The sequence below is a fragment of the Protopterus annectens genome, chromosome 4.part1 (assembly GCF_019279795.1).
Source record: "Protopterus annectens isolate FY-2018-M chromosome 4.part1, PAN1.0, whole genome shotgun sequence".
In the NCBI taxonomy this organism is placed as follows: Eukaryota; Metazoa; Chordata; order Ceratodontiformes; family Protopteridae; genus Protopterus; species Protopterus annectens.
In genome coordinates, this window is record NC_056734.1 from 106,751,440 (window position 1) to 106,777,286 (window position 25,847).

General features: G+C 43.1%; 1 protein-coding gene across 1 annotated transcript in view; it reads right to left on the reverse strand.

Annotated features, from left to right (window-relative positions):
* KLHL24 (kelch like family member 24) overlaps positions 1 to 25,377 on the reverse strand; it is a 330,366-nt gene extending 304,989 nt beyond the window's left edge. Inside the window, exon 1 of the mRNA XM_044070011.1 lies at positions 25,158 to 25,377. The gene's annotated coding sequence lies outside the window, so the exon portion shown is untranslated. The remainder of the gene's footprint in view (positions 1 to 25,157) is intronic.
* Positions 25,378 to 25,847: the final 470 nt, after the last annotated feature.

A 25,847-nucleotide genomic window follows, 5' to 3' on the forward strand; every position in this document is an offset into this window, starting at 1 on the left:
GGTTTGGTCGGAAACCATGCTGAGTATTGGAAAGGAGGTTGATAGTAAGGAGGTAGTCTGAGACCTGAGAGTGTATGCATCTCTCTAGTATTTTGGAGAGTGGAGAGAGAATAGCTATGGGGCGGTAACTGGTTAGTTCTGTGGAGGGTCCGCCTTTGTGGTGGGGAATTGTATGTGATACTTTCCACAGTGTGGGAACGTAACTTTCTGACAGAGATCGGTTAATCCAGATGGATACTGGGTAGGCCAGAGCATCAGCTGCAATTTGTAGGTATTCACTTGGGAGGTTGTCTGCTGCTAATTTGGTGGGCTTAAGTTTACTTAAGAGGTTTTTTTTATGTTGGAGGTAGGTACAGGAGAAAAAGAGAAGGCAGTGGGGAGATTACTAGTTGAAGGTGTGGGTTGGAGGGGAGGGGGGTTGTGTTGTTTAGCTAGTGATAGTATGGTTTGTGTGAAGTGTGTGTTGAATGAGGTAGCAATATTTTCTGAGAAGTGAGGGATGTTAGGAGGAGGGGTACTGACTTTACCTGGGTGGAGGATGGAGTTTATGGAGGACCAGAATTGTTTGGGGCTGTGTTGTGAGGAGTCTAGGGCAGACTGGTAGTATTGGAATTTGTCCTGTTTATTAGCTTTTTGACTCTATTGCATAGTTCTAGGAATTTCTGTATAGTTGAGGGGGTTTTGGTTTTGCACCAGTGCTCCCAGGCTTTATCCCTGTTTTTCATTTCTGACTTAGTGTTTTTTCTGTAGCCATGGGGAGGGTTGTGCTTTGGTTCTGGAAAGTCTTATGGGGGCATGGTAATTAAGGATGCTCAGGAAGGTAGTATTAAAAAATTCAACTGCGTCATCAAGACTGAGGTACTTTAGAGGATGCCAGTTACATTCTTTGAGGGATGAGATGAATGTGAGTGGGTTAAAGTTTAGTTTTTTACGTATTTGACGGTAGATGACAGGTTTAGCTTAGTATAGGTATTTTTTGAGTAAGAATGTTGGGGAGTGATCATTGAGGCTATCTGATAAGCAGCCTGTTATATATGACTGGGGGCTCTTACTGACTAGTATCCAATCCAGGGTAATGTGCTTGCTGGAGTTTTTATTTATCCTGGTTGGCGACTGGACTAGTTGGGTGAAGCCATGAAGGTTTACATGATGGGTTGGATGGTTGCCAGAACAGGATTGCCAGTCAATATTGAAATCACCTAAAATGATAGTTTCTTGCGGGAGATGGTGGGTAGACCAGCTGAGGAGGTTTTCTAGTGGAGGGATGTTTTGGCCAGGTGGGAAGTAGCATCCAATTATGTTGATGGTTTTGTTTTGGTTTATTTTGAGGTTGGTGTATATTATTTCTTCATTGCCTGTTTGTGGAGCTGATGATTTTAAGATCTGGATGTTTAGATGCTGTTTAAATATTATAGCTACACCGCCTCCTTTCTTGTTTAGCTGGTCTACTCTTAGTATGCCGTAACCTGTAGGGAGTATTTGCTCACTGGTAATGTGAGGTTTTAGCCAGGTTTCTGTTAGGATGACTATATATGGGGAGTACAAGTCTATGGTGGCATGGAGTCCATGGACTTTGTTGGATATACTTCTAATACTTAGGCTTAGTAGAAGGAAGTCACTTGGCTTTCTATTGGCTGTAATATGGAAGAAGTTGTGGTTTCTAGTCTGATTATGAGGATTGGGGTTGGAGATGGTAGGGCCAGGGTTGGGGTGGATGTCTCCACTTAGGGCTAGTTTTGATATGCATGAGGTTATTAGTTTTCGCAGTTTTTGAATGTGTTTGTTTATAAGGGAAACGTTATGATTGTGCTCTGTGGGTATTAGGTATGGTGGGAGGGTTACTATGTTAAGTTGTAGGGATGCTTTATGTTTTAGTAATATAGTTGGTAGAATATGTGGGGGGTGCATAGGGATGGTTCTTGAGTTGGTGTGAGGGGAGCTGTGTGAGGGTAAGACATGAGTGGTGGTGTGAGTAGTAGTGCAGTGGTAGTGGTTGAGTTGGGGAATGATGGAGCTTTGGTAGGAAGTAAGATATGCAAGGAGAGTGCATGCAGTGAGCATAGGTATGGTATGCTTGTACATGTTAGTTGAGGAGGTGTGATAGTAGTGGGAAGATGGAGGAGGTAGCATTGGGTTAGCGCTGTGGTTGGCTATTGGAAAGATGGGAGGGGTTTGTGAGTGTAATAAAGTTGGGACCACTGGGGGCGGGAGGTAATATGGGGCAGGGTGGGGAGCGAAGCGGGTAGAGACCCTGTTAGTTGCTCTTATGAGGGGGCTGGAAACAATCAGGTAACAGAGTTAACTGATAAATGAACATATGATAGTGATAGTGAGTCTCTTCGCCTTTCTCTTCCTGTTTGGCTCCAAATCACCTAGGATTCTTGGGTTCTATCAATGATGTGGCAAGGCTACTTCATGGTCTGGATTTCCCGCCCACCTTTTATGGGAATTCCTCAACCTCCTTGGGAACAACTTTTTTTTCCCAGAGGTTCTTCGACACCTCTTGTCGCAGAGTACTATTCAAGAGGTGCCTCTGTCCCAAAGGGGGAAAGGGTTTTATTCAAGAATGTTTCTAGTGCCCAGAAAAGAAGGTACTTGGAGAGCTATTCTACACCTCTCCCATTTAAATACTTTCCTGAAGGTGCCTTCCTTTCGGGTGTTGTCCCTTCAGTCCTTTTTTCCTCTCTTACTCCCTCAGGCCTTTCTGGTGTCTCTGGACCTCAAGGATGCTTATCTCCATATTCCGATCCATCCTCTTTTCATGAGATTTTTGTGCTTCTATGTTGCTTCCTGGCATTTTCAGTTCTGTGCTTTGCCCTTTGGCCTTTCTACTGCCTCAAGGGTATTCACCAAATGCCTCGCTCCTGTGATTGCCTTTTGCAGGCTTCAAGGGATCCAAATCGTTCCTAATTTGGATGACCTGCTGATTCAGGCATCTTCACCAGAGGTCCTTTTGCAAAATCTTCATTTTACCATTTCTCTTCTTCAGAGTCTGGGGTTCACAATAAACTTCAAAAAGTCTTCCCTGACTCCTCAGGATCATGTCTTTCTGGGTTGCAGGATTTAAATGGTGCCAATGCTGGCATCCCTGCCTCCGCCAAAGGCATTAACTCTCATTTCTTTTTTCAAACGCTTCTTCCCCTGGCCTCCATTACAGCCAGGGAGTTTCTGAGAGCTTTAGGGTTCATGGCTTCCAACATTCCAATGCTCCCTCTGGCCAAACTCCACATGAGGAAGTTCCAGTGGTTTCTGAAGTCAGTGTGGCTTCAGCATGTGCATCCTCTAGACTTTCCTGTTCCTCTTCCCCCGTGTCTCAAGAAAGAACTTATGTGGTGGATTCAGCAGTTGTCTCTGAATCCAGGGCTCCCTCTTCAACATCTTCTTCCCTCTCAGGATCTGTTCACAGATGCTTCAGATGCGGGATGGGGAGCAACGTTTGGCTCCCTGAGGGTTCAGGGAGTGTGGTCGCCTCGTCAGCAGAAGGAGCACATTAGCATCAAAGAGATGAGGCCTCTTATGCTGGCTCTTCAGGCCTAGCATCCTCTTCTCCCCGGGGCCTCTCAAGGTATTCACAGGCAATACCACAGTTATGTGATATATCAACAAACAGGGGGATACAAGATCTTACTGTCTTTGCCGGCTGGCACTTCTGGTATGGGATCTGGCTATCCAATATTAAATGACTCTTCAAGCAGTTTATATTCCTTCAGAATAGAACGTTGTGGCAGACGATCTGAGCAGCTCCTTCATGCTATCCTATGAATGGATGCTTCACAGGGATGTGTTTCTTGACATTGTTCACCAGTGGGGTACTCCTCAAGTAGATTTCTTTGCCACCCATCTGAACAGACAGCTTCCTCTGTTTTGTGACAGAGTCCCAGGTCCTCTGGTATGGAAGGTTGACACCCTCTCATTTTCTTGGAAGGGGATGTTTACTTATGCATTCCCTCCCCTTCCTCTCATTCTGGGAGTCCTGTTCAAGATTCAACAGGATGCTCCAAAAATCTTGTTGGTGACTCCCTTTTGGCCACGACAGCACTGCATCCCTCTGCTTCTGCATCTAGCCAAGGGCAATCATCACAAGTTACCTTACAGGGTGAATCTCCTCACACAAGACTAGGGGTCTCTCATCCATCTGCACCTGTCCACATTTCAACTGACACTGTGGGTGATAGGGTTTTTATCCCTCACAGATAACTTTTTTCTGAAGACGCGCTGCAGGAGGCCAGTAAATCTACTACTAAGAAATCCTACTTGTCTAAATGGAAGAGGTTTTCTATTTGGTGTCTTTCTCATATCCTGGACCCACTTTCTGTGGAAGTTCCTTTGGTTCTCTCTTATTTGTAGGAGTTGCTCAATGCTGGCTTGGCCTATTATTCTATTAAGGCTCACTTATCAGCTCTTTCTGCTTGTCTGCCTTTAACTCCCCAGTTAGCTTCTAGATTTGAGGCTAAGCAATTTCTTAAAGGCATCCTTAATATCGGACCTTCCAGGAAGCCTGCTCCTCCTCCCTGGGATCTTAATTTCATTCTGGAAAAATTAACTCAGGCTCCTTTTGCGCCTGCTGTTTCAGCTTCCTTGCAACACTGTTCTTGGAACACAGTTCTTTTGTTAGCTCTGACTTCTGCCAGATGGGTGTCTGAGTTGCAAGTCCTTATGGCTTGCCCACCTTTTTTGATATTTCATGAGGGCAGGGTGTACTTGAATACTAATCCTTTTTTCATGCCCAAGGTAGGTAATGAGTTGTCACTTAATCAGTCCATTAATTTGCCTACTTTTTCCCCCTTCCAGCAATCTGACAGTGAGAGGGTACTGCATATCTTAGACGTGCATAAACAGCTCAGATTTTATTTGTATAAAACTAAAGCTATCAAAAAATCTGTCCAGTTATTTGTTTCCTTTCATCCTAGGTCTTTAGGTTTGGCTGTTTCCAAGCAAACTATTTCCACTTGGAATTCAAAAGCTATTTCCTTTTGTTACACTTTTCATGGCGAGAGCATTCCTTCTTCTGTAAAGGCTCATTCCACTAGAGATGTGGCTTCTTCTGGTGCTTTTTTCAAAGGCTTAGACGCTAATTCTATTCTTGAAGCGGCTATCTGGACTTCTGTGCATACCTTTACCAAACATTACCGGTTGGATGGTATCTCCAGAAAGTACTGTTGTGTACACTTACCATAAAATGTAGATATTTGAGTGTATTCACTGTTGCAGTCATCACATTTGGGTTATCCCTGCCAGGGTAGCCCTCGTCAGGCCTGAATACCAGAGACTTAGTATTTCTGTGTCGGTTGCTGTCACTTGAGGACTGACGTCAGGTCGTCAGTGGTGTAAAGGAAGGCATCCGATGCCATTACATCAGTTTTTCTTGCCCTAACCTGCAGGAGCCCCCAAAGTAGGAGGCCAGGCTCTGGTGGTAGAACACCACCAGTGGAAAATAAATACCAATATGTCCCTTGTAAGGAAAGGAGAACAAGGGGAAAAAAAGGAAGAAAAAAGAGAAAGGGGGATGGAGGGAGGGAAACCAGGACTGCAACAGAGAATACACTCGAACAGCTACATTTATGATAAGTGTACACAACTGTACTATGTTCTTCGTGTTTCACTGTTGCAGTCATCACATTTGGGTAGATTCCCAAATCTGAGGAAATGGGTGGAGGCAGTCCAGGATGCTAGCGGCTGGCTAGCATGCCCTGGATTTGGAGAAGAGAGTGAGGTGGTAATGCTTGGTAAAAGTATGAACAAATGTCTAGGTGGCAGCCTCCAGGATGTCCCTGGTGGGGACTCCTCTGAGGAAAGCTGCAGAGGTGGAGGCTGCTCTGGTGGAGTGTGTCCTGACCCTCTTGGGGGGAGGCTTGCCATGCTGTTTGCAGCAGAAGTGGATGCTGTGTGCTATCCATTTGGAAATGGTTTGCTTGGAGATTGCTTTGCCTTCTGCCCCTTAAGCACAGCTAACCAGCAATTGATCACAGACTTTCTGAAGGGTTTAGTCCTGTCCAGATAGTATAGGAGATGTCTTTGCACATCTAGAGAGTGCAGAATCCTTTGCCCCTTGTTTTGGGGGTTAGAAAGGCAGGTGGGTAAATGGATGGATTGGTTGAGAGCCACACTGGACACCACTTTGGGCATGAAAGATGGATTAGTTCTGAGAGATACCCTGTCTTCATGGAAGATGATGAGGGTTCCACAGCTATGAGAGCTTGCAGCACAGAGACTCTTCTGGCTGAAGTGATGGCCAGGAGGAAGGCTGTCTTCCAAGAGAGAACTTTTAGCTCTGCAGAAGAAGCTGGTTCGAAAGGGGGCAGAGGGAGCTTTACCAAGACAAAGTTAAGGTCCCAAGCTGGTGTTGGTGCCCTTCTGGGGGTCTTCAAGTTGCTAGCCCCTCTGGTGAACTGTTTACTCAGAGGGTGTGAAAAAAGAGGCTGCTCAGTGGGAAAATGAGCAGAGATAGCACAGGCATGAATTTTTATACAGAATAAAGAAAGAGCACTGTGTAGAAGGTCAGCTAAGTAATCCAGGATGAGTGGGATGGTGGGCTGTGACACACTGCCCCCCTTAGCCTGGATCCAGGTGTAGAACCTTTTCCATTTATCTGCATAAGACTTTCTGGTGCTATGGCGTCTGGCCTCTCGGATAACATCCAGAACCTGTTTACTGAGGATGGCAGATTGGTCAGGGGTCAAGGTATAAGCCAAGCTGCCAAACTAAGTGTCTGCAATTGGGGGTGCATGAATTCCCCTTCCCTCTGGATTAGGAGGTTTGGAATCTGAGGGAGATTCCATGGAGGCAGCGAGGACAGGCTGCGCATCAAGGGGTACCAGTGCTGTCTGGGCCAATCAGGAGCTAAGAGAATGGTCCTTGGTTTTTCCTCCCTTATTTTGAGCAGTACCCTGGGAATGAGAGGTAGGGGAGGAAAGGCACAGACTGAGACGTTTACCCAGGGGAAGGATAGGGCATCCACTTTCCAAGCCATGCAGTGATGCTCCCTGGTGCAGAATTTGCTGAGCTGATGGTTGGTGTGGGAGGCAAACAGGTCGACCTCCAGGGTTCCCCATTTCTGAGTTATTAGGAAGAAGGTATTTCTGTTGAGCTATCACTCGTGGGGATCCAAGAGCTTTCTGCTTAATTGGTCTGTCAGGGAGTTGAGAGCGCCTGGCAGGTATTGTGCTAACAGGTGTATTTGCCTGGAAGAGACTGTAAACCAAAGGGTCATTGCCAGCCTGCACAGCGGGTAGGAGTGAGTCCCTCCTTGCTAGGTGATGTACCACATCACAGTGGTGTTGTCTGTTTTGATCAGGAGAACCCCTGGAGAGAGAAGAGGTTTCAAAGCTATCAAGGCCTGCTGCACAGTCATCATCGCTTTTTGACTGATGTGCAGGGGGAGTTGCTGGGGGTTCCATTGGCCCTGTATGCACCTGCCATCCAGGTGTGCACCCCAAGCGTAGTCTGATGCATCTGTGGTGAGGGTCTGGGCAGCGGGGTGTGGGGAGAAGGTCAGTCCCTTGTTGTTGGAGCAGGCTGTTGCCCACCAAAGAAATTCCTTCCTCAGGCAAGGAATAATAGGCAGAAGAGTTTCCAAATCTTGAGAGTGTTGACACCAAAGGCTCTTTAAGTATCACTGAAGTTTCCTCATGTGCAGTATGGCATATGGAATGAGGAGTATGCAAGAGGCCATGAACCCCAGGGCTTGCAGGATTTGTCTTGCAGAAAGCTGGGGCCTGGTGGCCAGTTGAGGAGAAGTAACCTGATAGGAAAATTTGTTTCTCTGGTGTAAGGCACGCCATCTGGGATGCTGTGTCCAGACTTGCTCCCAAGAAGATTATCCTTTTGGTGGGTACCTGCTTGAATTTCTTTTTGTTGATTGTGTACCTTAGGGAGGTTAGTAGGTCCTTTACAAAGGCCAGGTCTTTGAGCAGCTTTTCCTGGCTGTCTGCCTGAATAAGGCAGTCATCTAAGTAGGGGTAAATTTGAATATTTCCTTGCCTGCAAAAGGAAATGGCTGGAGCCAGGCATTTTGTGAAAACTCTGGAAGCAATAGATAAGCCAAAGGGAAGCACAGAGAACTGTAAGTGTTGAGATCCTGCCCTGAAGCAGATATTTTCTGCAGGACTCCCTGTCAGGAATGTGGAGGTAAGCCTCTTTTAGGTCCAGGTTGGCTAGTCAGGCATCTTTGGAGAGCATGGGTAGCAGCTGCTGGAGGGTGAGCACTTTGAATTTTGGGATCACCAGAAAGGTGTTTAGAAGGGATAGATGGGGTGCCAGGTGACCTCTTTTCTGGGCACCAGAAAAAGTGTGGAGTAGAAGCCTTGGCCTATCTGCTCTGCAGGAACGTACTCTACTGCCCCAAGGAGAGTAGGGAATTGATTTGCTTTTGAGCCTCTGCCCACTGATTTGGTGGTAGACCTGGGAACCCTTTTGGGGTTGGAAGGGTGTGGAAGGAGAATTTGTACCCCTGAGACACAACGTTCAGAAGCTGTTGGTTCTTGGTAATGGTGGCCCAGGTGCTTGAGTGAAAGGAGAGTTTTCCTCCTAGGGGTATGTGAAGGTGGGCAGAGGCGAGGTTGGGAACGGGTGAGTCATTGTGAGTTCTTACTATAAAGGGGTGGCTTAGAACTCCCTGGTTTTGAAGTGGAGGCAGTCCACTGCTTAGAACTCTGCAACCCCTGGAGCTGCTGTCTGGGGGGGGGGTCTGTTTCCACTGGGCCTAAGCTGGCCCGGTCTACTCAGAGCAGGAAAGGGCAAGTGCTTTGAGGGAAAATGCCTGCGGAACCTAGGGAGCTGGACCTGTAAGAAATCTTTAACAGTCTGCATAGATTTTGCTTTTTCTTCCATCTTTTTTAAGACCTCTTCTGCTTTAGTGCCAAATAAGTTATATTTGTGCAAGGGTGCATCCAACAATTTTGATTTGACATGGTCTGGCAGGTGCTGTTCCATAAGCCATGCATGTCTTCTAATGACAGATCCGGTGACTGCTGCCCTACAAGAAGCTTCTAGGACTTCAAAACCACAGTGCAAAGTGCATTTAGTTACTTGACCATCAGAATGCATTAAGTCCTGTAAATCTTTAGATTCTGCCCATGCAGGAAAGGAGTTCCAAGGTATGTTGCTGATACTTAAGTATATGGAACTGACAATTTAGTGCCCTGATAGCAAGAGTAGCTGAGGTGTATACTTGTTTACCCCATCTGTCCAGTGCTTGGGAATCCCTGTCTGAGAGGGTGGGATTCTTAGCTGAGGTTGCCTTAATCCCTTTAGGCCCTTGAGTAATGACCTCAGGGTCAGCTGTTGGATTTTTAAAAAAGATATTTGTGCAAGTCAGGGACTTTGTAGTACCTGTCTGGTTCTCTGGGAGCAGGAGGGAGGGCGTCTGGAGTCAAGCTGGATTCAAGGAAGACATCATCCACCACATTTAGGACTGGAGGGATGGCTAAGGGCCTGTGCTGTGGAAGGTCAAGGAACACTCTGAGTCTTTTTTTTTGGACTGTGGGTAGTCTTGACTCTCCCATTGGAAATGCTCCCATCAGGTATGCAGGTTTTCACCAAAGGAAACATCCTCTGGGGGAGAGACTGAAGGAATGGATTCCTCTTGATCAGAATCCTCATATGTGGAGAGGGGCTGCATGTCTTCATAGTCAGATGCATCGGATTCATCTGACTCTTGTTCAGATAAAACTACTGGAGATAGATCTCTTTTCCTTTTTGAGGGAGTGGCTTGGGCTCCCCTAATCAGCATGATAAGATCTTCTGCCATTTTAAGCACTTGAGACTGAGGCAAGGGAGCAGGTGCCTGAGAATGGGTAATCGGTTCCTTGGGAGTGGTTTGATCCCTGGGCCTAAGGAACTTGGTTGTTTTAGAAAGAATGGTAGCCGTGAAAGAAGGTGTTGGTTTATGTCGGAATTCGGTGTTGTGAAGGACTTCCTTTGAAGCCGGTGCCTGCACAGCAGCTCCGGACACATCCAGGGTAGAGACGACCACAGGATCCTTAGACTAAGAAGAGTTCTGCGGCATACCGGATTCCGAAAGGGTCTCGGTAGCGGCCTGCGAATTAACTGAGCCAAGCATCAGGGGCTGTGAAAGCGCCTCACTGAGTTCCAGAGGACTGACAACCAACTTAACGGAAGCGTTGTCAGAAGGTTTGGCCCTGTGCGGCCTGTCTCTGTCTTTATCTTTACATTTTTTTGGAAGATCTGCTGTCGGATGGCTTACTGAAGCCATATTGAAAATAGAGGACTGCAAACAGAAATACCTGGCTACAATAAGGGCCCAATGACGAATAGTTCTGGTGTTAAACAAAGCACAGAAGCAACAACGAGGGACGTTGCGGTCTGGGCCTAGACAAGTGACGCAGTAAGAGTGGAAGTCCCAGTGTGGTATTTGCTTTCCACAGGCAAGACAATTATTATCTTTTTCTGACATCGGTTAGTGCAAGAAAAAAGGATCCCCAACAGGGTACTTAGCTTTTGAAGACTTCAACTTCAGTTCGGAAACAAAACTCAGGTAGCGGCCGACCGGCACGTGTGTAAACTGCTTCTGCTTCGGGCTCCACGGCAAGAAAGACTAATGTAATGGCATTGGATGCCTTCCTTCATACCACTGATGACCTAACATCAGTCCTTAAGCAACAGCAAACCGACGCAGAAATACTAAGTCTCTGGTATTCAGGCAGGCGGAGGGCTACCCTGGCAGGAATAACCCAAATGTGATGACTGCAACAGTAAAATACAAAGAACAACTAGAGCTGTTTTTGCTGACACCACTCTTCTCATTACTGACACAGAAGCATCAACATCATTAAGTGCACTTAAATACATGCTTAGTAACATGAGAAGCAGATATTACAGTGGCAAAGACTTTTTTTTTACCTTGAAGGAAGGTTAACCATTATTTTTTTGCATGTTCTCAAAATATGGAAGTAAAAAAATTAAAATGGGAGCTTGACAGTTTAGAATCATGAATGTTAAAGTAGCAGAAGCATCCATTTCTTCCCCAGCACATCGAACACTTTCCCATCTTTATCAGTGGGAATGGAGTTAGCAGCAGTAATCTATTTAGCTTAAGCAGTTTTACACAGAGAAAGTACTGTTTGGTCTGTTTAGGATTTGAAAGCAAGTATCTATGAGTATGAGGTATCCTATACAAGCCGATTTCCTACGGGCAAATCATAACAAATCCTAATGGCAAACCACAATACATTTTCTGTGCCATATGAATTTCATTGTACTCCCACTGAAAAAAATTCTTTCACCTTAAAGTCACAGAAAAAAGATAAATCTTCAAAAAACAAACCCGAAATCAAACTTTCCAGAATTAGATGGTTCAGATTGATTAGAAATTCTTGCAGGTACAACTATTCTCCTTGCAATGCCTGCTCTTCGGACTGAAAGTCAAAGTTAGAAAGAGAGGGAACTCTCTTAACTTTTCTTGCTTGAAGAAGTGAAGGGCAAAAAAAAACTCAATGAGTTCCTTAGCAATTCCCAGTAGATCTTCTCTCAGTCATTAGACTCAGAAATAGAAGAATGGAAGTTTTTTTCACTAAGTTCACTTTTCCAGGGAAGCTAGGCCCTGGAAATAGACTGCCTTGGAACAGTTGTCCCAGATTTAGGTTACCTATCCCGACTGAGTGAAGAACCTTCACTTGCCCTTTCCCCTGAGAATGACAAGAGAAGTTCGGCCTTGCCACCAAAGGCATCAGTTCAGCCGCAGACGAAGAGGCTATCCCCTGGTCTTTAGTGGGTATAGGTGCAACACTAGCACAGGGGAAAAAAGATAAGCATGAGGAAAAACAAATAGCCATAGCAGACTCACCCGCCAGAGGCTGAGGCAAAATAGAAGATGGCCTGACACCAAAAGACTCCCTAACAACTTTCTTCTTCTTCATTTGGATAGGGGAAGAAGAAAACGTGGAGACCAGTGGTGTCTCAAAGATAAGCAGAGAACAAGACCTCAAAAGTCAGATATAACACACCCTGGATGAGTCGGTAAAAGTTTAGGTAGAGAACAAGTGGTACTAAGGGAAGTAAATCACTGACAGTTCCCAACAAGCATAGTATCCTACTTCAAATACACAATACCTGAAGCATAAATTCGGATAAAAACAGAATTTTTTTTTTATTTATTTACACAAAATATGCATAAGCATTTATACAACTCCCTTAGAAATACAATAATACTCCTAAAAAACAATTAGATTCCTAGTAAAATGCAATATTTCAGTCAGGAAAAAAGACAAGTTTACAGAGAAAAACAGATTTAATAGAAGGTTTTACCCAATAGGGAACTTGTCTGCCTTGTCTTGAAGGATAGGTAGCTGGTCCACAGAGCCACAGGAACTGCCAAAGGAGTGCTCTCTGGCAGTAAAAAAAGCTTGGAGGACATTCGTGCTCTGTCTTTATATGGAGTGCCTCTCAAGCTCCTGACAGAGCTTACAGAAAACATCCTTAAGCTTTGAAAGCTGACTGGTCACAGAGGCTGGAAGTGGACCCAAATAACAAAGGCTACTGGAACAATGATCTATATGTTGAACATCTATGTTCCTGAGAAAAATGACAAAATGAAGCATCTTCCACTAAAAACACAACTGTTTTAGAACAACAAAAATATGCTCCTAGCACCTTAATGTTTTGTCTTCTGACAGAGCTCACAACTAACTAATTAAATTACACAAATAATATCAATTACAACTGCAATCACTCAAAGAAAAAAAAAAACGCAAATCCAGTTGAGTGCAATGGCACATTTAGAAAGTACAGTTGTATCTACTTATTATAAATGTAGTGTTCCTGTGTTTGGCTTTCAAGACTCAGAGGTCAGAAAGTAACAGTTTATGTAAATGTATTTGTAAATTCCTCTATATAGCATTTCTGGCAATCTGATTGTATTCTCTACAAAAAAGTCACACCGAATAGAGTTGTGCAACTCCTCTACTGATGGGTGGGAGCTGCCCTATTGCAGACATATTTAAGGAACTAGAGATACAAGTATCTGTGATACATAACAGGAAAGGGAGAGGGCTATAAATGATGGGAAATTTATCAGCACAGCGGTTATTATGCCTGCCTCTCCAGTCGTGCTGGTTAACGAGGCTGGAACTCTGTAGCAGCAGTCATCATGTTCACAGTTTACCTAAGGGACAACTGCTTTTGTCTCCAACAATCTAACTTATCGTTTCTACTTGTCAAAGTTTATATATAACATTTTTTCATAAGCATGCTGTGCTCAGGGGCTGGATGACTGATGAGTTGTTTACAGATTTCATGCTACATTCACAATTTTTCCTTTTCAACGTATTAATGTAATTAAAGAATATCTTAACTACTGCATTCAACCTCTGAGACCAAGCTAAGTTCTCACTTGCAGCTGAAATGCCTACGGCATTTGTTCTGGGATGTGCACTCAATCTAGAATCCTTAATGGAGACCAAACATGGGTGGAGGCATCTGCCCTCAAGGGAAGGGTCTTGAAAGCAGATGACAAACCCTTGCACATCCAACCCTTTGGGGCTTTGAGGGCTTGTGCAAGTCAATGGTATGTATTCAATGCAAAAAAACTCTCTGATCGCTGCCTAGATGATATTTACACCACAAACATGGTCTTGTCCCACAGTGGGGAATAACTAAGTAAAAGAAACCACAGCAGTGGCATGATTGGCAGTAGGTGTGAAAGCGAAAAGAAAAAAAAATTACATATCTAAATTAATTACCGTAAAATCATTCATAATATCATCAGCAATTTACAATAGAACAGTATCTCAGTTTGTTTCCTTAAGGGTGCCACTGTATCAGTTTTCACTGGTAAAGTCTAGGAAAGTCATTTAAGGCCAAGTTTAATTTTACTCCTAAGGTGTGAATGTCTGAGTAAACAGGGAATGAGCCACAGTGACAGACTGCGGTCCAGGGTTGTGAGCTAGGGAAAGAGAACTATTTATCTTCATTGACAGTGACAGTCCGACTGGGCAAAGCCCATTTTCAGTGGTGGACCAAGGAGAAAGGCTCCATCTAATTACAATCTACTTATTACATATACAAGTACAATTTACAATAATATGTACATGTACAGTTTATAATTACATATTCAGTTATCAACTTCGCCTGTTATATTACTACATGTAGAAGTTTACAGGTGGTGAACCATTGTGTCATAAGAAACATTCCTGCGTTTGCTAGTCATGCTACAGTATTACTTTAAAGTATTAACATTTACAGCATAGGATGCACCTAACATGTGCAATGCAAGGAAGTACATACATTTTGATAGTATAGCTACAATTTAGAGTGTGGTAGAGGAGATAAGAAATTATAAAAGATGTAGGTGAAGTAAGAAAAGGGAGAGAGAGGGGGGTGTGTGGCTGGAAATAGAGTAACTTATGGGAAATAAAGATTAAGGAAATGCTGGAATATTCGAGAGTAGCCTGATGCTGACTTTTCAGTACTTTTCCATTAACGGGGCAACAGTCGTGGCGTGAAATATACATCGAGAAGTAACTGCTGTTACATCTCTGCTGGTTCTGATTTCACTCGTTTTTCCCTGGTAAAAGTTTTTAAATTTTTTTTGGAAAGAACGGAAATCATGATCAGTCAATTTTTCAAAAATAGGTACAATGGATTTCATCACAGTATACCTCAGATCTTTCTCTTACATCTCAAAAAAAATAAAACATTACAAAATCAAAAAAGCCCATTTAACACATTCATTTTCAGTTCAGGTGTTTATTAATTTCCCAGTTAGTTGTATAACACCACAGCCAGGTATTAGCACAAATCACTGAAAGGCAACAATTTCAGCGAAAACACGCCTTCCAGCGTAATCCAAAGCTCTTCTATTTCTGTTCAACAATTCTAAAAATAAATGACAAAAAAAGGCCTGGCGGATCAAGATTTCACATCTGCACCAATAAAGCATTAGATACAAGGCTATGCAAGGTCAGGCCCTTCCTTTCACCTTTTGTACTGAGGAGATCCCAAAGACAATATCAAGGCGTGCACAGCATGTAAAATCTGACAAAAACACCTCCTGCTGCTTGTTGGATGACTTCTGCTGTTATTAAAGCAGACAATTTTAAAGTTATCAGTTCTACCTCTGCATTGTCACATAATGTCTACATTAACCATACAAATGTGCACAGTTTACTATCCAGACATAACAGTTCAAGTCCAAGCTATTTAGCACAATTCGTCTGAAAAAAAAAAAAAACTGAAGCTGCTGTGTTTTGTGGAAACAAAGCTACAAACTTATCAACATTCAGATCCCAGTTCTGCTTTCATGTATGCCATGCTGGTTCAAATATTGGCTATGACTCTTGCCACCCCCATAGTGCCTTTTTTAGGCAAGGCTCAAAAGACAAACCCACCTCCATAGACAACACAAGGAAAAAGAAACTAAGGGTAATGCTGCTCAATGCCAGAAGTCTAAACCTCAAGATGCACGCACTCGAGGCTCTCCTCAGTTTGGAGAATATCGATATCTGTGCAGTAACAGAAACCTGGTTCAAGGCTCCCGAGAGCACCCCAGCACTACCAGGTCATACCATGCTTTTCGGCCCCAAAACTCAGACCGAACCACAAAAGGAGGGGGGGGAATCCATATTCATCAAAGATACCCACACCTCCAGGTTAGTGGCACTGCACAAAGCATCGGAGACCATCCATGTGCAACTAACAGTGGGCAAAACTGCCTTTCACTTTGTAGCCTGCTACAGACCACCCTCCCAAACTCAGGAACCCCACTCAGCTTTCCTGTGAACACTGGAGAATATGAAGGTCTCTCCAAACACCATCATATTGGGTGACGTCAACTACCAAAACATAGACTGGGAGCACTACTCAAGCTCCAACACCCTCGCCCAATGGTTCCTAGAATTTATAAACTCAAATGCTATGGAACAACTGGTCACCACTCCCACAAGAGGGGAAAACATATTGGACCTGATCATCACCAACATGGGGACTCTATGTTCCATACCAGAGGTATACCCCTCATTAGTAAGATCTGACCATAAATTAATCTCAATGGACATCCATATCCCGTCCCCACCCCCAGCCAAGGAAACCACGGTGAAGAACTTCTCAAAAGCAAACTTCACACTTCTCAAAACCGAGGTGGAATCCTTCAAAGCCCCTGGGCCAGTGGAAAATATGACCCAAACTGCAAAATCCTTTACAAACGCATTCTATGGACACCTACAGGAATGCATGGATCGTGTTATCCCAAATAAAACCAAGACTCACTCCCCCAAAGGCAGGAGACCTGTCTGGTGGACCCCAGCCATAAATAAGCTATACAACAGAAGGAGGAAGCAAAATCCCAAAAAGGGAAGGCATCTCTGATCAGTACTAGCAAGAAACTACGATCCCTCATAAAATCATCTAAGGCCAGCTTCGAAAGAAAAACTGCACAAGAAGCTAAAGATAGTCACAAGGCCTTCTTTAGTTGTCAGGAACCTGGGTGGCAACTCCCAGATATGCTCTAAGTTAGTGCAAAATGACAAAAAAATACACTGAACCCACAGACATTGCCAACATCCTGGCAGACAGGTTCAGTGCAAACTTCTCTCCCCCTTCCCCCAAAAAAGAGCAAATGTCTATCCCAACAGAGTGTAGCCTCCCTGACATCACAGATGCACAGGTGAGAGCTGCCCTCTCCAAAGCAAAAAACACAGCATCAATGGGACCAGAAGGTGTCCCAGGCTGCGTCTTACATGAGCTCTAAGAAGAACTGAACCCTCACATAGAGTCACTGTTCAATCTCAGCCTTACTACAGGATATGTACCCAAGGAATGGCATACAGCAACAGTGGTCCCACTCCACAAAGGTGGTGCCACAACGGACCCTGGAAACTATCGCCCTATAAGCCTGACTAGTCTGGTCTGCAAAGCTATGGAGCGTATCATCATGGAACTCATAAACAAAGACATTGGGAACCTCCAAACACTGGAGCCTACCCAATTCGGCTATGTTAAGGGCAGATCTTGCCTCTTGAACCTGGTTGACTTCTTTGAAACAGTCACCAAGGCCATAGATGAAGGGAAGGTAGTCCACACAGCCTACCTGGACCTCGCAAAAGCCTTCGACACAATACCCCACTCGGGCATCATACATAAGCTCACCAGCTTAAATATCAACCCCTATGTCACAAGATGGGTTGCAAACTGGCTCAGGGATAGAAACCACATGGTCAGAATTGCAGGTGCCATGTCAGACTCTAAACCAGTTACAAGTGGCATCCCACAAGGCTCAATCCTGGGACCTCTCTTGTTCGGTATATATTTCTCTGAGGTACAGGCTAACACGGGAGGACTATGGCTGACCAAGTTCGCAGATGACTGCAAACTGGGTGCCATAATCGACTCACCGACTGACACAAGCATCCTCCAAAAGGGTCTCACAGAGACGGATAACTGGTGCCAGAACCATGGCCTAAAGCTAAATGCCAAAAAGTGCATAGCCATCCCCTTTGGGAAAAACAAAGTGCCCACAAATTACCACATAGGTGGTAATCCATTAAGTACGGAAGAAGTAATTAGGGATTTGGGGACCCAAGTAGACAGCAATCTCTCCTTTGGCAATCACGTTGCCAAAGTGGTTAGAAAGACCTTCTATATAGCCCACCTTATCACAAAAGGGTTCACATCTAGATCAAGAGAGGTCATTGTGCCCCTCTACTCATCACTCATCAGGCCCATAATTTAATACAATGCCCCATTTGGGATGTACCTTACCCGACACCTGCAGCAACTGGAAAGACCCTAAAAGTACCTCACCAAGAGGATCAAGGGACTCAAACAGATGCCCTACGCAGTTAGGCTAAAGAAACTCCAGCTCTACTCAGTTGAGTACCGTCTACTCAGAGGCGATCTGTGCTTGATGTATAAAGCCATGTCCAAACCAGAATTAATGGACATGCTCCACCTCAGGAAATCCAAATCCCTTAGAGCTACGTGCTCCAGGGACTTAAACCTCAGCACAGAAATAAATTGGACATGCTGGAGGGACAGATTCGTATCCCAGAGGCTCCCTTCACACTGGAACAAAATCCCAATCCATGTTAGGCAGTGCATCTCAATGACCCTCTTCAAGAGAAATCCTGACGAGTGGATGGGAGATCGTAGATTAAAACCTGGGATCTCTTCTGTGTCCCTGCTAGACAGAGGCACAGTAAACTAACCTTAAAAGGGCTATCTTCTGTGACCTACTATACAGAGGCACAGTCAACTAATCTAAAAGGGTGGCGAAAGCCGAACACACTCTGGCTAGGTTTATAAATACCCTAGGGCAGAAAGCCTAGTATCAACCTATGAACCTATGAAAGGTGACTTTTAATTGTTTGTGTATTGTATACACATCAGCAGCAGCAGTATGATCTTTACAACTGCGGCCTAACATTCCAAATGGTGATTACAGCTGCTGACCCGATAACGGAAAAGTACTGACTTTTCTAACGTACTATGGGAGAGGGTTATGTGCTGAGCAGAAAAAACTATCTGCATACGCACCAGTGCCTGAAGGCATCTGGGAAGCAGACTGATGTCTGAAGTTACCACATTTCCAAAAGATATCAGCAAACTGATGGAGTGTACACTGATGCCTGTGGAGCAGGCAAAGGATATGCAAGTGCCACAGTAACAGATGCAAGGGAAGCTAAAGCCAGCTGTACCAATGCCTTGTGAGCATGCACCTGGTTGGCAGATGGCCATCACTTGCATACAGACATCAGTTGTGACTGGTTTCACCGTAACCCGCTCTCTCGCGATTTGTCGCCAAGATGTTGAGGCCCTTGGTGACAAAGTCAATCTGACCTGCCCTCCCTTCCTACCTCATGTCAGTTCACCTCCAGCTGTACCTTTCCCCACTGTCCCCACCATGTTGTACCAGGCGACCTTCCCATACCTCCTATTTTGTTACTACAAACCATCTTTGATTCTGTCTGATTCATGGCTTTCTCTATCCTTCCCCTTTTTTACTCTTCTACTCCCTCCTCCCAGTCGCCTCTTGTTGAACCCACCATTTTCTTGCCCCCCTCTTATTGTTGCCTTCCCCTCTTGATGCTGTCTAGTCATAATTTGGTTGTCTATTACCTGTCACTCCAAGCCCGGCTCTTTCCTATCATTGTCTACTTATGTCCCCCACCTGCCTTGTGTGCTGCTCTCCCACACTTCACTCGGCTTTACCTCTGGCAGAAATGCCTCAAGTCATCTTCACTAATATTCCACAAAATGTCTAAAATACAAAAAAAACAAAATATTGAAAACCTATTTAATGCAGGGAGGCACCCCCCCCCCCCCCCGCTAAATGTATATCTACCAACTAAAAGATTGCACAAGCACTTCATTCTAAAAGGCAAGCAGATGACATTGTGATTCTATTCTCAAAATATTTTAAGTGGTGTAGTTAAATGTATGCTGAGCAACATCAATATACAGTGCAAATAATGGCATTAATAACTATTATATAACATCTGGAATTCTGCAGGAGTCTGTGCTGGGGCCTATGCTGTTTAACACACACATAGTCACTTCTCTTTCATTTCTTTCTGGCACACGGTATACAAAATATGCAACCAATTTTAAAACCAGGAAGTACTGTCAATTCCCCTGAGGCTAATATTAACATGTAAGAAAACTTTAGTGACATTTAACAACTTGACACGTTTAACATCTTAAAGAAAAAAGTCTGCCCTTAGGTCATAACATCAACTAGATACAAAAGGTTTGGATTAATTTTAAAATTGTGCTAATCGGGGAAGAAGAGTAGATCCTAATAGTTATTCTACATACATTTTGATACTGATAAATATCTCATACTGCACGTGTTTCTTTATGGGTGTGCTTTTTCACACCTATACAGAGCCAGCAACACATTCACGCAGATCTGTACTCTAACCTGGTTAACAAATTTAAATAAATAAAGAAAATAAAATATACATATAAATTCAATAAACACATAAATTATAGTATTTACTTTCCACTCTCATAAAGCTTCACCTTACAAGCATATTGTCAATTTCTGTCAATTGTGTAACACAACACCTTGGAAATGGTGCTTCATTATGGTTCTCTTCAACAAACAAACTGGAAAGGATCTAAAGATCCTTTATTTAAAAAGACAATGCAAACTGCAATGTATCCCTACTTTACAAATTTAAGATATTAAATATTATCTCTACGAGATGCAAAATATTCTGGACTGTCATTCTAAGTATGAAAAAAAAGTAAAATAATGCCTGGATTTGCAGAGTTAAAAGGGATTAACATAATCTAAAAGGAATTATATATTACAGGTTTATCACTAGAAAATCTCTCAGATTGATTCACTTTACCAAAACATAGACAGTAACCAATTCGACAGGACTGGAGCAAGAGAAGCAACAGCAGTCTACTTCTCTCTTTGCTTTGTGAAAAGCTAGCAGCTCCTCCCCTGAAAACCTAACATGTCTATCTGTGCCATTGTGTCTAAACAACTTCCCTAGTTAAGTAAGATGCAAGACTAAACAACATGAGACTCACATTCATAAGCAAGTTAAATGGTAAATCCTAGGCAATCAGTCTGCAGATTATAAGTCTAACAGCCTGCATTCAAATGTTTCCTCCAGCTTCAAGGAAGGCAATGCAAGATAGACTGATGGAGACCTTGAGGCTGCCCATCCAATTATCTAGGTTTATGTCTTTGCTGGCAAGAGTACTACTCTCTTTACCATGTAGTTGAAATATGTTCAGCAGGTGAGAATATGCTGTTAAATTAATCTATCACACTAGCCTTTCTTACATATTTGTGACAGACGAGTACCAGTAAGAGTGAAAAGGAAGGTCTACAAGAGGGTAGTGAGACCAGCTATGCTATATGGGTTGGAGACAGTGGCATTGACAAAAAGGCAGGAGTCAAAGCTTGACGTGGCAGAGCTGAAGATGTTAAGATTTGCACTGGGTGTGACAAGAATGAACAGGATTAGGAATAAGTATATTAGAGGGTCAGCCCAGGTTGGAAGGTTTGGAGACAAAGCCAGAGAGGCAAGATTACGTTGGTTTGGACATGTGCTGAGGAGAGATGCAGAGTATATTGGGAAAAAGATGCTAAGGATAAAGCTGCCAGGTAACAGGAAAAGAGGAAGGCCTAAGATAAGGTTTATGGATGTGGTGAGAGAGGACATGCAGGTGGTTGGTGTGACAGATCAAGATGCAGAGGACAGGAAGAAATGGAAACAACTGATCTGCTGTGGCGTCCCCTGACGGGAGCAGCCGAACGAAGAAGACGACGACTAGCCTTTCTTACATATATCTGTTGATGAAGGTTTCATTTTTTTAACAGGGTATCTGAAGAACCACATGTTCTGCAGATGAACAGGTCAATAAATTGTCGATCTTTTATGATCTGAAAGGGTCAACATAGATCTCCAAGGAGCAATCTCTAAGAAATTCTGTCCAGATAACCAAGACTTGAGGCCACTGATCTTTTTTAGTTAGAAAGCTCTGAGATCTTTCAAGTTCAGTGAAATCTTTAGACAAATACTTGTGAAGGGAGGCATTACATTCAAAAAAAAAAAAAGGGTCTGATCATCCACCTTCTCCAGCATAATGTTATTTGCCAAGACTCCAGACAACCTCCACTCCTACTAGCAAGCAAAAAGTTTGGTTGCTCTCATTCATACTTGGTATGCAAGTGCTTACTGTCCCTTGCCCACTATTAAAAATCACTATTCACTGCCTAACGGGCACTCCATATGTCAAAGGGCTGTAGTTGCATACCTGCATCCACATCACCAATCAGTGACTAATGTACTTGGCATTCCTTTTTCAGTTCTTTGTCAGTTATTGATAAAGATTTTTTATTCTACATCTCTCTCAGCCACCGTATATCTGGTCCACCTTGGGTTTCTTCATCTAGGTAGTGACAACACATCCAGTTCCCCAATGTAATGTAGTCCCACATGCAAAAGTACACTAGTAGTGCAGATACGCTGTATCATACACATTGTCAGATAAGGTGCATAACTAGCTTACTTGAAAAAAGAGCACCTCAAAGACTACTTTACATCACATTGTATGTACACTCCAATATACCACACCTAGAAGCAACAGCCCCATATACTCCACCAATCCCAGTCCACCTCCGCCAGCTGACCCATCTTTATGAATGGCAGTGTAAATAATAGTATGTTGTGAAAGCCAAAAGCAATGAAATGAAGTTACGCCACTCTTACTCATCTTTTTTTTTTGCTCAACTTCAGCCCAACATGTCTGCGTAGTCTATAAGAAATAGTAATTAGTTTCACACAACTACAAGTCAAGACAAACTACTAAGAAAACCTACAACTATGGAGACATAGATGCACCTCACTTTGGCTTCATAACTACACTCTGAATGTTATTTTATTTATAATCTTAACTATTGTTCATATATTTATTGTTAGATGCCAGGCAAGCTCCGTATATCACCAGCAATGACACAAGAATCCCTGTGGGCCATGCTAAAGACTTTCATTCCACACAAAATGAACACACTTCTAGTATAAATCATAGCTCTCAACTGTCCAGATTTTCACAAAATGTCCAAATTGCTGCCTCAAATTTTTGGTCTCTTCTTCGTAAAATGTGTGGTTTTCTGGAAAATTAGTTTGGACTGAATTTACTACATAATGACAGATATTTCAGTTTCGGATTTCATAACCCTGAAAAAAGCTTGGTAACAGGAAAACCTTTTATTTTAGCATCTCTCTAAGTTTATGAGCAATACTTAAAATATGTCCCTATTTTGGGCTTTTACCCCTCCCCCCATTATTTTTGGCTTAGTCCAGATTTCTTGTGCTAAGAGGTTGAGGGGCATTGTATAAATTTTCTAAAAGCTCTTACTAAATCACCAGTTCCAGTACTGTAGGTTTGAGCAGTTTGGTACCAAGGTGCTACAAAAAGCTATCTAGAAACATAAGAGATGGTTTTAGCACCTATACTCACTAAGTCGTAAAATATGCAAATACTAGCACAATGCCGTTCGCTTTTAATGCAAGGAAGATCAGAAAGCTTAGCACGGTCTCCACACCAGGTGATCGCAGAGCAGCATGGTTCTTGAGGTCCCATTTTCACATATGTTCCAACCTCTATAGTCGGTGGTGGCAGCTCCGGTACTGACAAATATCACATGGCACTTTCTGTAAAACTCATTTTTTTCTCCCGAAAAAGGTCCAACTGGGTCAATGTTCTACACCAGGTTAGGCAGGTGAAAAATGGCGTGCATCCTAGTGAGGAACTACCATGGTTAATGCAGCTAGCGACCACTTTCTGTCACAGCTGTTACATCCCATTTATACACGAGTCTCTTAAGCTAAGCGACATGAACAGCACCAGTGTGAATTTCCAAACGACAATTTCAGCATGCATTTATATAGTCACTTCAACTTTATCAACTATTAGTTGGGACGCCAACTATGAAGTGTTCCAGTTTGATTACCACGTATTCAGACTTGCTATTTCTTTTTCTCTTCGGGGTCTGTTACTATGTGGACACCAGTGTCAGCACTGAATATATTTTTATTTCTGTGAAATATCTGTTTCTGTCTTGCCATGGAATCCAAACCGTCACTTACAAATTAATTTGTTTGAAAAAATACAAAGTAATTCAAAACAGACATACTGCCACTGGTATACGCAATCCTAGTATAAACGTTATTTTTGTTTCCCACAAATACCGGACGTTTAACAGCTGACCACAGGCTCTATGCAGTTTCATTAACCTCAGTCTGTTCGTGTGGATGACGTTCCTTTATTTTTATATTAAGCTGATGCAATATTCGCTCGAATTTACTTGCTGCACTCTGCTGGCTACTTCCAAACTGACACAGAAATGTTTCATACTACGCCGGCTCCCTTCACCTTAGCCACCCCCTGATTGCAGCTCATCTGGATCACGACAAAACAGATATCAACATCGGCCAAACTGGACACATAATCCAACTACTATAACAAATACGGGGGAATACTGTAAACTAAATCACGCGACTATACAAAAAACAGGACGCGCCTCAATCTTGCATCTTTTTATGCAACTCCAACTTCAACAAGCAAATGACCGTAACTTGACTAAAACCACATTAGTCCATGCGTAGTATAAAGTATTCCCAACTGATTGGATGTTTAGCGGACGGTCCAAGAAGTAAACTTGAACCGTACACCATGACTCTATGACAAGCAGTGGCTCACAATGTCAAAACTGCAGCCAAATGGCGCCATCAAGTGGTCCGTCCTAATAGCAACAACAGCGGGCAATCCCAGCAGTAAAGGACACTGAACGCCTTTAATTTCTGCATAGTTTCAGCTATTTTGCTTAACAACTGATGCCTTACGTTTGCTTCCAATCTATCAGGGCTATGCCGGATCCCTAACTTAGCAAGTTACAAAGAAAAAAAAGCTGCACCGTTACACAACAAATAACCTTACAATAGGTCAGGCAGCACTGGCGAGCCAGATCCTGAGGCCGTGGACTTCTAAAATGCCCACGTAAACATGATGTCTACCTCTCTTTCATCTTCACAGTAAAACATCTAGCGACGGCCTAATTCTTCTGGGGTGAACGACGCAGTTAGCCAAGCTGAAATATTAAACAAAACACAATGACACTTTTTAATGTCTACATACTCAAACACAATAACTACCAACTTGTTTAATAAAACGTAATGAGGATGCTGTCCGGGACAGCAGTTACATCCATCTTTCTGACAGCAGTTACATCCATCTTTCTAAAAACAGCTACGAGGAACACTTTTGCTAATAAAAGTGGTGGCTGTAAAGTATAATTCTGCTGATGGCTTACTTAGGCCAATACTCAAACAATATTTTGTGCGCTATACTGCTGCTGTACACAGCAAAAATTATCCAAGCTGTAGACCCCCGACACACACCGGTGCGAACGGTGATTGTCCTTAAATAACTACAATACACAGCTACAGTTATCATTTCATGAAATGTTTACACACAGAGTGAATGTTACATACAAACAGCATTATTCTTTTTCAAAAAAGTTAAGATACAGGTCTATCTGTATACAATACAATTTATATATTCATATTGTTTTTTTTTCTCATCTCGTTTTTTATATATTTATAAACAAACATATTTATGTGCGAGTCTGCAAATATATGTGTAGGTAAACACATATACTTACGATATTCCACACTTACTTTTAATTTGCTCTTGTCCAAGCAAAGTGTATAGCCCTGTATATAACTTAATGTCCCAATAAAGTACACAAAGAATCCTTTGGAATTACAGTCCCTAAATCATAACCTGCTTTTAAATCGTTATAACGTGTACCGTCTCCACTGTCCGTTTTGAACTTCTGCTATGAACTCAAACAAAGAAGTAACAACACTGTGCATGCTGTACCAAAACATATGACGTCTCTTTCTCTGTCAAATCAGAAGCCTTTAGAGAATTATGGAAATTGAAGTTGTCTGGAGTCCACTGTACAGTTGGAAAACACTGTTTTTACTGGTGCCTGACTACAAATCCCGAAAGTCTCGGATATTTTTTTTTCCAATCAGGTTTGGGCTTAAACCGGTTAATTCGTGGAAGTGAGGAAACAGAGGTCAGGAGGGAATTCTGTTATTTGGACTACGAAGAACTTTACCATTCTTTGTTTCACAGTGGTATGAAAATACATGGAAAGTCGTGAGAAGTTTCACTGCTTTTCAGTCTCTTGCCCCCATTAATTTCAAGTATGAATTTCAGGTTTACGCGTCAGCATAAAGTGAAATGTGTACCTTTCTAGTTAAACGGGTTACAGAGCAAGTAACAACAACTAAATGGCTAGCTATCAGGCGGTGTAAACATTGGCGCTAGATAATTGTCACTGTTGACCTCAAACCCCA